Here is a 15,301-nt window from a genome sequence, read left to right as displayed (position 1 = left end):
CACATATGGAGTTGGGATGGTCTGGATCCAAGTACCATCTCAGAGTCTTCTTGTGAGTTGTTTGCCTTGGAGTCAGGAGGACCTGAGTTCAAATCTGGCCTCAGACTTGATGCTTACTAGTTATGTGACCCTGGGCAAGTCACTTAAAGCAGATTACTTCACCAAAAAGAAAAAAAAAGTTGTTTGACTCTGGGTAAGTCATTTTACTTGAATGGTCAATTCCTTTATCTGTAAAATGGGGTAATAAGCAGCTCCTTCAGGGTATTGTAGTTTGGATCAAATGAGATAATGTATGTAAGGTGATTTGCAAATCTTCAAGACTCTATAAAAATGTGAGCAATTATTGTTTAAAAAACAACTCAACTGCTCTATTTCCCATGATTCCCTTTCAGACCCTAGCCCCTTATTTTGGCACATAATCAGTGTACTCACCATCGAATCATGAATATGTCTTTTCTTCCTACTAGACTATAAACTCCATGAGGACAAGTCTATGTTTTATCTAAGTTTTCTATCCCCAAAGTGTTTAGGACACAGCTTTGTATTCAGAAGTTGGATAATTAATATTTGTTGAAGCACAGTTGTATACTGTTGGGGGGGGTGCTGTGAATTGGTTAGAACTTTCTGGAAGACAATTTGAATTTCTGCTAAGAAAATGACTACAGTGTTCATACTCTTTGACCCATAAGTCCCACTACTAGGCATATACATCCCAAAGAGGTCAATGATCAATCAATCAATCAGCAAACATTTATTAAGCCCTTACTATATGCTGTGCTATAGCAGGGAGAAGCAGGTAAAGGTGCAGTGGATAGAATGCAGGGCCTATAGTCAGGAAAACTTGAGATCAAATCTAGCCTTAGATACCTACTAGCTGTGTAGCCCTGGGTAAGTCATTTAACCACTACTGAGCTCCCTTGCTATCCTTAAGTCCCAACTAAAATCCCGCCTTCTGCAAGAAACTTTCCCCATTCTTTCTTAATTCTAGTGCTTTCCCTCTTAATTATTTCCAATTTGTCCTATATGTAGCTTGCTTTATATATAATGTGTGTTGTCCCCCTCATTAGATTGTGAGCTCCCTGAGGGCAGAGACTCTCTTTTGCCTCTCTGTATCCCCAGCACTGAGCACAGTGCTTGGTTTATAGTAGGTGCTTAATACATGCTTATTTCCTTCCCCTCTTTAGGGATACAAACACAACGAATGAAGCTATTCCTATTTTCAAGATGTTTATATTTTTAAAATAAGTGCTTTAAAGATTTAATTTTTTCCAGTTACATGTAAAAACAACTTTAACTTTTTTTTAAAATTTGAGTTCCAAGTTCTCTCTCCCTCATTCTCTTCCCCCTTCATTTAGAAGGCAAGCAATTTGATATAGGTTATACGTGTGTAGTCATGTAAAACACATTTCCTTATTAGTCATGTTGTGAAAGAAAACACAGACCAAAAGGAAAAAAAAAACAGACCTAAGGAAAATAAAGAAAGTTAAAAAAATATGCTTCATCTGCATTCAGACTCTATCAGTTCTTTCTCTGGAGGTGAATAGCATTTTTCACCATCAGTCCTTTAGAATTGTTTTAGATCTTTGGATCGCTAAGAGCTAAGTCATTCACAGTTGATCATCATACAGTATTGCTGTTACTGTATACAGTGTTCTCCTGGTTCTGCTCACTTCACTTTGCATCAGATCATGTAAGTCTTTACAGGTTTTTCTAAATGCATCCAGTTCAACATTTCTTATAGCACTACAGTATTCCATCACAATCAAACACTACAACTTGTTCAATCGTTCCCCAGTTGGTGGGCATCTCCTCAATTTCCAATTCTTTACCACCACAAAAAAGCTGCTATAAATATTTTTGTACACATAGGTCCTTTTCCTTTTTTTTATATCTTTGAGGGGAGGACCTAGCAGTGCTATTGCTGTTATTATTTGTTGTTCGTCCTTTGTTCTCAGAGAGGACCAATGACATCACGAGGGTGATGTCTTGACTTGTGAGTAAACTGGATTTAAGTGAGGCAGAGCTGTGCAAAGTCATCAGCCTCATTCTCCCCTCCAGAGTCATCAGAATCCAGTAGCAAGACATAAGTCAAGACAACCGGCAATGGCCCAGTTCTTGCTGTTGACCCCTATCTTTAAAGAAGAAGCTCCCCCAGAACAAGCCCCAGGTCCTTGGGCATGGGCCCAGAGGTGGGGACCCCTTCATGATAGATTGATAGCCCCTTGCCTCTTTGGGACTTGAGGGATCTACAACTAGATGATATAAAAACAAAAGCTATCAATAAGATTGTTTAAAAAATTTGTTGAAAAAATGAATTAGTAAACTGATATCAGCACTTGGGTATATACACGACCATTTAGCTAGACTGAGATAAGGATGGAGCTTGGACCGTGATTTCATTGGTGAGGGAACCCTCAGTACCAATGTAGAGAGAGGTTATTTTGTATAATTTACAGTCTTTGAAAGTTGTCAAACATTGCAGAAAATGTAATTGGGAAGTAGTTTAAAAAAATAAATAATAGAATAAAGCATACATCACATTTTAAAACTAAGTCAATATGCAGCCAGCAAGGAGTCTTATGCATGGATTCATGCCCCCATTTCCAGTATCTATTTGAGTTTGACACCCCTGGCTGAGAGGTTGACTTGCTCTGGGTCATTCAGTCAATATTTGTCCAGAGACAGGACCTGAATCTCAGGTCTTTCTGACTTAAGGGCCACCTCTCCATTGCAGGACTGGTAAATACTTTTCCAAGGGTCTGTTTTCCATGTTTAAAGACTCTGCCTCTGGAACTCAAAATTTTATTTAAAAAATGATTGTTAAAAATTCTTTACATGTAATTGGAAAAAATAAAATACCATTCAAAAGAAAAAGAAAGACTGCCTCTTTTCAGTTTCTGAACTTGTTCTCTCTCCTCTTCTCGACCTCTTGGATCTCCTAGTTCCCTTGGAAGCAAAGCTAGGGAGTCACCTCTTTCAAGAGGCCCCTCCCTCTTCATTCCTTCCATTGTTAGTACTACCCCACCCATCATCCTGCATTTATTTGTATATATAGTCTGTATACGCTTAGCACAACGCCTGGCACATAGTAATCGATTTGTAAATGCCTAATGACTGACTTCTCCAATATCTTTGCCAAGAAAACCCCAAACAGTGTCATGAAGAGTGAAACAACTGAACAACAAGAATGACTGACACCTAAAAGATCAAATTAAAGCACGATCAATGGAGGTCGTCAGGGATCACAGATCTTGATCTGGAAGGGACATCCAGCCCCATCCAACCCCTTCACTGTACAGATGAGGAAGCTGAGCCTCAAGGAGGATAAGTGAATCGCCCAGTGTCTGAGGCAGATTGAAGCCAGGTCCTTGTGGCTCCCGGGGCAGCACTTTATCCATGATGTCTCTAGGAGGCAGCATGGTACAGAGGAGTCAGTAGATTAATGCTTTGGCGACCGTGGGCAAATTGCTGATCTCCTCAGGACTTAATTACCTCATCTGTAAAATGTGGAAGTTGGACTACGTGGGCTCTGAGCATCCCTCCAGCTCTAAGGCGTTGACCCTATGGGGATTTGAAATAGATTGACTGTCTTCTAAACTGGCAAGCTGCTGAGATGCAAACCAATACAGGTTGACCTTCAGAACAGTCAGTCAGTCTGTCCATTTATTCATTTGTTTGCTAAACTGTCCAAGCTCTGCACATATTGTTGTTCAGTCATGTTCAACTCTCTGTGACCCCGTTTGGGGTTTTCGTAGCAGAGTTACTGGAATGGTTTGCCATTTCCTTCTCCAGCTCATTTTACAGATGAGGAAACTGAGGCAAACAGGGTGAAGTGACTTGCCCAGGGTCACACAGCTAGTAAGTGTCTGAAGCCAGATTTGCACTCAGGAAAATGAGTCTTCCTGACTCCAGGCCTGGCACTCTATCCACTGCAGCACCACCTAGCTGCCTTCTGCACATAGTAGGCACTTAAGCCTGTATTGAATTAAACTAAATTGGTCAGACAATTATTTGGACTCTCAGACAGCCAAGAAGTCTGTCAACTGTACCTTAGAACAGTGCCTGGCACCTAGTGAGTGCTTCATGAACATACTTTCTTATTCATTCATTTTATTGTGGTGGAAACTGAGGCCCAGAGAAGAGAAGTCACTTGATCATAGTCACACAGTTAGCAAGTTGAGGATATGGGATCGGAACTCAAGTCGTTTGATTCTAGGCTTCTTTCTCCTTTGGCACTGTCTTACTCTGCTCTGCCCTGTCTGTCCGGGTCTGTCTGAAAAATGCCTTGCTTGAGAGGTTAGCTTTATGTAAGAGGCTGCCTTCTGCTGGGTTTGGAGGTGACGGGGAATAATTGCACTAATTCAGGCCATTTGGGAAGATGAGGCTCGTGGACGCCCAGCGGCTGCTGCTGCTGCTACTGACCCTGCATTGTCTCTAATGAGCGACACTCTCTTTGCCCATCGCTGGAGCCCGTTGTCATGGAGAAAGCCTGGGAACCGCAGGCCTAAATACAAACAAGCCCCTTCCTGCTGCTTCCCCCAGCAACGCTCTCTCTCCCCACCGCCATCCAGAGGCAAAGAAAGCAGTTTGTGAGTAAAGAATGGAGGCTGAGTGACCGTCTGGCTTCCCATTAGGGGATCTGAGCAAGGAGATTGTGAGAGGTGTGTTGGGGCTTCTGTGGAGTGGCAAAGCGTCAGACGGTCTGCAACCCCAAAATGGCTCAAGACTATCCAGAGGCTCACCCTAGGAGTCGGGGGACCTGGGTTCTGAGGCGATGCCACCTTGGATAAGCTTGTTCTCCGGCTTCAGAGTTCTCATCGATCCAGTGATGGGATTTTCCAAGGACAGAGGCTAGATAGGATATTTATCTCTGTGAGAGGCAGACGTCCAGGTGGGGGGTGGCCCCAGCCTGACAGAAACTTAGACTTGGAATCAGGGGGACTGGATTCAGGTCCATCAAAGCACTGCTTAGGAACATCCCCCCATCAGAAGGCTTTTCCTGATTCCTATAGTTGTCAATCCTCCAATTATTTCATCTTTAGGATCATGGCATCATACAGTGAGCTTAGAGAGACCTCAGAAGTCACAAAGTCCAATCCTTTCATTTTACATTTGGGGAAACTGAGGCCCTTACTTTGTGTATATTTCATATTGACTCAGATGCATGTTGTATAACTACCCCTAGTAGAATGTAAGCTACTTGAGGGCAGGGTCTGTTTTGTTTTTATCTTTGTATCCCCCATGCCTACCTAGTACAGTCTCTTGTATACAGTAGAGACTTAATAAATGTTTGTTAGATTAAATTGAATTGAGTCCCACTTATTCTTTATGTGACCATGGCTAAGTCATCCCCTCCCCTGGGCCTTAGTGTTTTCATTATTAAATAAGTGAGGGGAAATGAAAGAGAGAGGGAGGGAGGGAGAGAGGGAGGAAGGAAGGAAGAATGGGAGGAAGGAAGGAAGGAAGAATGAGAGGGAGGAAAGAAGAAGGAAGGAAGGAAGAATGGGAGGGAGGAAAAAAAAGAAAAGGAAGACAAAAAAGAAAGAAAGAAAAGTCATTGGAATATCGTTAAACATACCCCCGCGCGTGTGTACACACACACACACACACACACACACACACACACACACAGACGCACACACACACACACACACAAATGCACATGCACATGCACACGCACACAGATACACACTTGCTCTCAAAGACAAGGCCAGAAAGAAGTATGAACAAGCAGAAGGGCTTTGAAAGCTCAAGGCTGAACTACGAATGTCTTGACTATTCTCAGCAATACACTGACCCAAGACAATCCCAAAGGTCTAATGCTGAAGCATGCTATCCACCTCCAGAGAAAGAACTGATATTGATTGAATACAGTCTGAAGCATGCTATTTTTCACTTTCTTTCTTTCTTTTTTTCTTTTATTCAAGTCTTCCTGTTTGACTAATATGGAAATGTTTTATGTAATTGCACATATATAACCTGTATCTGATTGCTTACTGTCTCAGAGAGGGGGAAAGAGAGGGAAGGATAGAATTTGGAACTCAAAATTTTAAATAAAAATGTTACAAACTGAAAAACAAGAAAGCTACAGGCTAAATTGATTATATACTTAAAAATAAAAGCAAGATACACATAATGGAGGTCTGCAGTTTCATGTTCAATCCTCTTTTTCTGTTCTGCTATGTATTGGAAATGGCCATTTTATTTGATGCTTTTAAATTCAGATAAAAATACCTTAAAAAATAAATGAAGGGATTTGTCTAGATGCCTTCAGGGGTCTCTCAGGTCTGATGTTCTAAGAATCTATGATCTAGCCTTGGTCTGGCACCTGTCCTTGGAATTCACCCTGCTCTAACCCAACTCCACCCTTTTGCTAATATTTCTCAGTGTGCCTGAGATGTCCTTCCCTTTATCCATCTGTTGAATTTCTAACCATTCTTTAAAGCCCAATTCATATGTCATTTCCTCCAGACAGACTTCTCTGATTTCCCCATCAGTAAAAACCATATTTCTGGGATCCTATACAGAACTTTGTTCCACGTCTCTCTAACGTAAGTATTGTGTGTTGTTATATGTTAATTATATTAGTGTCTTATCTCCTCTCTCTGACTGTGAGCTCCATGATGGCAGGGACTGAAATTTATCTAGACTTTGTAACTCTGTCAGCTAAGCATGGAGCTCTTCATACAGCCATTGCTTAATAAATGTTGGCTAAATGAATGAAACAAAACCATACAAAGAGGGTATGTTGCCAAAGATGAACTCTCCCTACCTCCTGATTTTGTTACAGTCAGGATGTGCTGAGATCCTGTGGGCCTATGAAGAGAAGTAAAGACCACTCAATATGACTGCCAACTGAACTGGCCTCTTCTCCTCCCCTCTCCTTCCCTCTCCTCCCTTCTCTCCTTTTCTCCACTGCTCTCCTCTCCTCCTCGTTCCTCTCCTTTCCTCCTGTCATTTCCCCTCCTCTCCCTTCTCCTCCTCTCTCCTCCCTTTTCTCCCCATTGCCTCCCCTTCCCTCTCCTCCCCTCCTATCTTTTCCTCTCCCCTCCCCTCTGCTCTCCTCTCCCCCATCCCCCTTCCCTTCCTTTCCCTCTCTTCTCTCCTGCACTCTTTTTTCTTTCCTCTCTCACCACCACCTACTATGTGCTAAGCATTCATTATTATTTAAAATGGCCAGTAAGAACTAGATGTTATACAAAGCTGCCATTCTATCAGTTGTCTCTCTTCATCTGTACAAGCACTCTCTCTGTCTGCCTAAAGGCCACATAGTTTAATTGGATCAATAAATTTCATATCTGATTTTCGTAAGGTGAAGCATCTATCCACACAGACATTTCCCTTTACCTGGACAATTTATCTCCCTCTTCTTCATCAACTTAAATTCCACCCATCCTCCCAAATCTATTCAATTGTAACTTTCTGGAGATCAAGGTCTGCATCCTTTTTCATCTTCATGCCTCCAGAATTTAGTAGAATACATTCTACACAGAAAGAAATGAACAAATACTTGTTGGATCAATACAGTCCACATCTCACTTTCTGCATGAAGCCATTACCAATAATTCATTTCAACTAAGCACACAGTTACTAAGCACTTACTATGTTCGGGACATGATTCTAGGCACTGGGAGAGAAACAAAGTTGAGATAAGATTTAATCCCTGCTTTTATGGAGCTCAGACTCTAGTAAGAGGGCTAAAATTTAACACAAGATAAGGTATATGGTTTCTATAGTTTCTATTCTTACTATGGTAGGAGCTAAGAAAGCTCACCAATTGGGGTTCATGGCTATCATTTTAGCAGTGAAGACCAAAAGATTATTGCTAGAACCCAAGGTATGTGGACCGAACCTATGAGTCTGAGAATTAGCCCAGGTGCTCCGTTTACACAAGAGGAGATGCTCCATCTACACAACACTTTCAAGTTTAAAAAGTCTTCACAGGTGGAAAAGAACCTGAATGGCAGAGGGAATTTCAATAAACAGAGATGGGCAGGAGTAAGTAATCCAGAGAGGTATTCATCCTTTTATACATATTTTTTATGTAGGGCAGCATTAAGTACTAGGTGCTGCTTGTTGCTGGCTAGATTTACATAATAAAGGCAGAAATTTGGAGAGAAATTAATTGAGAGATATAGCTATGATTTAAAGTGGTTCCACTTGGGTTTTTTAAGGTTATAGTCCTTTGCCTTTCCCACCTCCCATCATTTACTTAGGAGGCTCAAAATTGAAAAAAAAAAGTTCCTGGAGGTGTTATTAGGACTCATACCCAGATAGCTCTTGTCAGTTTGTTGGAAGGGCAGCCCCTGGAATAATGCTGAATAGCTCCAATTTGGCAATCAGACTAAGTTGAAATTATAGAGACTTTTTAACCCTAAGTCAGATATAGACCCTTCCCTTCATAGTAAACAGGATATTGAGGTTAGGAATGCCTAATAGGTTTAGTTTTTGCCTAATGCAGAAATACTTAGGACAACAGGATCATAGATTTAGAACAAGAAGCAGGAGCGTGTTGATTAATATTTAACAACCAGCTCTCCAGAAAACAATGTATTCACACACTTTTAAGTTTAATTTGCATTATTAACATTCTCTCCATCACTTTCTTAAATCTAGAAATCAGCAAAAGAATAAAATCAAGCCTTGATTCAGAGAGTTTGATAATTTCTGACTTGTAAATGCTCACACTAAAAATGTAACAACTGGCTCTCTAGAGTGATCTCCAGCTATCTCCAGCACACATCTGACTGGAATGGATTGTAGACGCAATCTAGTCCAACTTTCTTACTTGAAAGACCCAAAAACTGAGCCCTGGAGAAGTTCCAAAGTCTCACAGGTGGTACATGACCAGGTTGTGGCCCTCTGATTCCAAATTTAGACCTCTTTTCTTTCTTCCATGCTTAGCTAACTGACTATTCTCTGTTTCATGAGCCTAGTCCTTGGAGGCAAGGCTCTCCCTTTTGGAGAGGATAAATCTGTTATAGCCAAGACTAACCATAGGTGAGGAAAGCAACTTAGAGTTTTCCCCTAGTCTGATACTGACAGGTGAGGACCATGTCTTTCTAAAAGAATTGTAGTTTAAGTCTCTAAGCTAAAAGGGCACTTTCTCCTCTTCTTATGGAGAAGGGATATTATCTTAAATGAAGATTACAACCAAATCCAGAAGCTGAAAGCAGGGAAAATCTACATAACTTTGTGTATTCAGTGGAGCCATGCCTAGCAGTGATAATGAGGGTAATTGGAGCCCAGCATCAATCAATGGTCATACCAGACCAGGAAGAAGAAACACTAAGGAAAGACTTAAATGTCATGCCAGACCATTGGGGGAAAGATTCAACAGAAGCGCCATGACATTACCAGGAAACAATGGTGACCCTGCAGTGTCAGAGACATGTCACCTTTCCATACATTTACCTTAGTTGCCTACATTTCCTATGTGTGCAGCTCTCTAGAAATGTTCCCCAAGGGTGCCCCATCTTCCCAATAATTATGTGTATATTTGTGGGAGAATATGCTCCAGATTGATGGGGAAAATGTTCCATTGTCACTTTTCTTGCTATGCTATTTTGTTGAATGCCTTTATTTTGAACTAAATGTATCTGCTGGCTGATTAGTAAAAGTAACAGCATCGGTAGGGGCTAATGAGTTACTGTTTTTGAAAGACTGGACAAACATAGAGTACTTTGAGCCTTGGGTATTTTCTCTGAAGGGATCCATGTGTGAGTTGGGGGTATTACAATTTTGTATAATCTCTCTTGTATTGTCCACTTTGTACCTTTTTCCTGTACTTAGGAAGCTTTAAAGTGGCTCCTAACGCCTTTAGAATAAAGTATGAATTCCTTTCTTTGGCATTTAAAGCCCTTCACAATCTGGCTCTAGCCTATCTTCCCAGACTCACGATATAATCATAACACTTTAGTGTTACCCTCACTAACTCTCTGCCTTAGACAAAATGGACTATCTGCTATTCTCTGTACTGAACATTCCATCACCATTCTCCACACCTTTGTGCAGGATAGCTCCCATGCCTTGAATGCCCTTTCCAGAATTTTACCTCTTGGAACCCCTAGTTCTCTTCAAAACTTAGTTGCCGTGCCACCTATTCTAAGAGGTCTTTCCTGATTTGCCTAATTATTAATACTCCCTCCCACACACAAATCTTGGGCAACTAGGCAGCACAGTGGATAGAGTGCTGGGCTTTGAGTAAGGAAGACTCATTTTCCTGAGTTCAAATCTGGCTTCAGACACTTATTAGCTCTGTGACCCTGGGTAAGTCACTTCACCCTGTTTGCCTCAGTTTCCTCATCTGTAAAATGAGCTGGAGAAGGAAATGGCAAACCACTCCAGTAATTTTGCCAAGAGAACACCAAATGGGATCAGGAAGAGTTGGACATGACTAAAACAACTCAACAACAAAACCCACAAATCACTGTGTATTTATTGTGTATATAACTTGTATTTCCTTTCCTGTACACATGTTGTATTACCTCAGTAGAACAAAGGCAGAGATTTTTTATTATCTTTATCTCCCCAGTACCTAGCACAGAGTAGGTGCTTAAAAAATTCTTGTTGATTGATTGATCCCTTTCTTTAAGAAACTTAGAGGGGCAGCTAGGTGGCACAGAGCACTGATCCTGAAGTCAGGAAGACCTGAGTTCAAATCCAGCCTCAGACCAAACACTTGACACTTACTAGCTGTGTGACCCTGGGCAAGTCACTTAACCCCAACTGCCTCACCAAAAAGAAAAAAAAAGGAAAGGGATCATATCTCATATTATAACTCCTATAATAATAGTAGGAAGACAATTCACATTTCCTTAGTACTTCTTGAGGTTTGCAAAGTAATTGCTCATGATACTCCTGTAGCATAGGGAATGGAGGTATTATTATTGCCATTTTACAGATTTAAAATTTAGGCCCAGACAAATTAAGTGAATTATCCTGTAATCATAAGGTTCAAACCCTGTCCCTTCTGAGTCTAAGCACAAACCCCTAGCTGTGTGACACCAGGCAAATCAGTCACCTTCATGGCTTTGGTTTTCTGATGTGTGAAATGAGGTAGTTGGACTTAGTGACCTCTAAGATCTCTTGCTGCTCTAAATCTGTGAATCTTTGATCCCACGATGTTGTTCAGGCGTTCAGTCGTGTCCAACTCTTCCTGACCCCGTGGACCGTAGCACACTAGGTCCTTCTATCCTCCCCTATCACTCAGAGTTTGTCCAAATTCATGTTCATTGCTTTTATGACGCTATCTATCCATGTCATCCTCTGCTGTCCCCTTTTCCTTTTGCCTTTAATCTTTCTCCACATCAGTCTTTTCCAGTAAGTCCCATCTTCTCATTATGTGGCCAAAGTATTTAAGCTTCAGCTTTAGTATTTTACCTTTGAGTAAATAGCTTGAATTAATTTCTTTAAGTATTGACTGATTTGATCTACCTGCTGTCCAAGGCACTCTCAAAAGTCTCCCCCAGCACCACAATTTGAAAACATCAATGCTGTGGGGCTCAGCTTTCCTTATAGTCCAACTCTCACAGCCATACCTTGCTAATAGAAAAAACGTAACTCTGACTATGCAGACCTTTGTCGGCAAGGTGAGGTCCCTGCCTTTTAGTATGCTGTCCAGATTTGCCATGACTTTCCCTCCTAGGAGCAAGCATCTTTTAATTTCATGGCTGCAGTTGCTGTCTGCAGCGATCTTTGAGCCCCAGAATATAAAATCTGACACTGCTTCCATTTCTTCTCCCTCTATTTGCCAGGAAGTCATGGGACCAGTTGCCATGATCTTAGGTTTTTTTTGGGGGTTTTTTTGGCTAGGCAATGGGGTTAACATGACTTGCCCAGGGTCATGCAGCTAGTAAGTGTTATGTGTCTGAGGTTAGATTTGAACTCAGGTCTTTCTGAATCCAGGGCAGGTACTCTATCCACTATGCCAACTAGCTGCCCTTTTTTTTTAAGATGAAGCTTCAAGCCAACTTTTGCACTCTTCTCTTTCACCCTCATCAAGAGGCTTAATTCCTCTTCACTTTCCATCATCAGAAATCTCATGATACCTTCCCATTAAACCATGTTGTCTCTCACGTGTGCAAATATGTACATTCTCAAACATAACGCACAACATGTATTCCACAAGCATTTTTTAAATATTTACTATATACAATGGACTTTGCTTGATGCCAGGAATGTTATTAAGATAACATTTGTTCTCTGCCCTCAGGCATGTCAGGGTCTATCAGAGAGAGGATAAGACACAAAAACATATAAATGTAATTTAAATTGAGTTAGGTGTCACAGTAGTGAGAGCGTTGGACTGATGGTCAAGAAGACCCAAGTTCAAATCTTGCTTCAGTCACATTCATTATATAACCCTGGGCAAGTCACTTAACTTCTCAACCTCAGTTTCTTAATTTGTAAAAATCCCTTTCAACTCTAATTCTATGATCCTATGAGATTCAAATGTGTTCCGTATTATAGTAGAGGCAGTGTGGTATACTTGATTGACAGTTGGACAGATAATTGGTCCTGGGGTCAGGATGACCTGGGTTCAAAGCTCACCTCTGACACTTCTCACTTCTCACTCTGACCAACTCACTATGATTGTAACTTAAAAATAAAGTGCTGATTTGCATCGGTAGAGGGAGTTTCCCTGCCTAGGAATTCCTAGTACAAGTGAGATCACAGGTCCAGTGGTCTGTACCCTCATCCTAAGTACTCTAAAGGGCGATGAGATTAGAAATCAAAAAGAGAAAGGCCACTTCTAACTGGAAGGTGGGGGTAAGGGTCGGTAGGTTATCCAGAGGTCAGTGTTCACACCTCTACACCATACTCTCCATGCACAGACACAATCCCAGTCTTCATGTATGCAGACGCTCATTCGTTTGTTCATTCAGTACCAAATGCCCTATGCTCCACTCTTCCTTAGACACTTGGCATCCATGCACAAACACACATACACACAGGATGGGGAGGGGAATGTGCTTCCCTTGCCACATATGGACAATCACACAGAAAAGGCCCATCGAGCCCCCCCAGAGAGATCTCTAAGGATAGGACCAGGAAGCGCCCTGTGGTAAAGCCTTTCATTTCAGACAAACAAGTCCTACAGATCTATGATTAAAACCCAATCATTTCCCACCCCTGTACAATATTCCATTCTCTGTGCCAGCTCAGGGCCCATTTTGCCTCTGTGGTGATAAGGGCTGATGGTATGGGAGGGAAGAAGGGGCGGGTAGGAGGCAGCTGCGTGAGTCAGAGGCTCAGGGGCTCGGCACTGCCTGGAGGTTCTTAGAGCCCACCGGCCTAGGGGCACCTCCTTCCTCGGGCTCAGCAGGTTGCCCATTGCCGTGAAAGAGACAGCGAGGGAGGAAGGGAGGGGGGCGAGTGAAGAGCCCAGAGAATTGTTTATGTTTGCCTGGCCCAGTTTCTTGTACCAAAATGGGCAACAGCAGGAGCCAATTTAGCCACAAACCATGGAGGGAAGTCCTGGGAATGGGAACGGGGGAGGATGCAATCCTAGGGAAAGAGGTTGCTGCTGTTGCTTCTCTTCTGGGTCAGGGTCTCAGGAAGAGAAAGAGAGAAAAAATGGAAATGAAAGTAAGGAAAAAAAGGAGGAGAAAAGGAAAGAAAAGAGAAGGGGGCACAAGACAAAAAAAAAAAAAAAGAAGGCAAAAACCAGAAGGAAGTGGTTAGAAGATAGAGAATAGGAAAAACAGAAAATCTTACAGCTGGAAGGGGCCTTAGAACTTTTAGGATCTAGAGAGGAAACCTAGCACAGAAAGTGCTCTGGAATTACAATCTCAACTCTCCCTTGTCCTTGCTAGTCATGTCCCCAGAATGTGGCTAGTTACTTGTTTCCTCAAAATTCTGGGAGGTAACCCTGAGTGGTAGGAGCTCTAATGCTAAAGCTTGTGAGCCCCCACTGATGTGCTTCCCCCGACCTCTCTACCTATTCGATGATATCAGTCAGCCAGACAGTTGGTATACTTGGTACAGAACATGCTTCTAGAACAGAGTGACTTACTCTCCCACCAGTTCACACAGAATCCAGGGCAAAATGGACTCCAGCTTAGCAAGCGCATATGGCTGTAACTCACAGCTTCTGCTTGCTGGAAGTCTTTTTCTTCTTTTCATGGGGTATTCATGAAATTTCCCTTAGGCATGTTGTAGCTTCTGATGTAGGTTCCTTGTAGAATCTTGAATTTTTCTTTCCTCATCAAGTCCAGGATGTTTTTGACTCTGAATGCAGACACTTCTATTAGTTACTGCTATCATGGGGATAATGCTAGGATACTAATATGAAGATGGGACGTTCAAAATTCTCCTAACTCTCAAAACTGAAGGGGTTCTGTTCTGATCAAGTTGAGGGAGTATTTGAGTGGGAAGGAAAGAGACCTAGGCCAAGGCCAAGATGCTTTTCTCCTCCTTCGGAGAAATTCCTTCTGAAGGCTTTTCTTTCTCTTTCTACCACCAAATACTTGAACTTCTTGGGCCCAAGCTGGCTCAGTATTTTATAGATAACCCATAAAGGAAGGCTAAGTTTCTTCAGCTAATTTTCTGGTTGAGATAGCAGTCCTTAGCTCCTAAATATCTACTTTAAATGTTGTTCAGTTGTTTCTCAGTTGCATCCAACTCTTTGTGACCCCTTTTAGGGTTTTCTTGGCAAAGATACTGGAGTGGTTTGACATTTCCTTCTCCAGCTCGTTTGACAGATGAGAAAACTGAAGCAAATAGGGTGAAGTGATTTGCCCAGAATCATACAGCTAGTAAGCGTCTGAGGGCAAATTTGAACTCACGAAGATGAATCTTCCTGACCCTAGACTTGGCTCTCTATCTACTGCACCACCCAACTATCCTTTACTTTAGATGAGATAGAACAATTTGGTCGATTTACTCAATCAAACTGCCCCGGGTATATATGAAGTTAGTTAGCACTTTACAAACATTTTCTCAATTGAACTTTACAACTAACCCCATGAATTCCATATGATTTTCCCCATTTTATAGATGAAGTTTCCTCTTTCCACAAAGGTCAGAAACAAATTCTTGTGTTTGGCATTTAAGGCCCTTCACAGTCTGGATCTAAAACACTTATCCAGGCTGGAAGGCTTCACAATTCTTCCTTTTCATGCATTCTGTGTTCTAGCCAAATTTCCCTACTTACTGGTCCCAGTACATGCAAACACAGCATTCCACCTGCAGGCTTCATGCAAGGCAGACTGTCCCCCCATGCCAGGAATGTCCCCTCTACCTCACCTCAGACTCTTAGAATCACCAGCAGCTCCCTTTAAGGCCCAGCTTAGAAGAT

Source organism: Vombatus ursinus, unplaced genomic scaffold, assembly GCF_900497805.2.
Source record: "Vombatus ursinus unplaced genomic scaffold, bare-nosed wombat genome assembly UNPS02009918.1, whole genome shotgun sequence".
NCBI lineage: Eukaryota > Metazoa > Chordata > Mammalia > Diprotodontia > Vombatidae > Vombatus > Vombatus ursinus.
Note: the sequence above shows the minus strand (reverse complement) of the source record.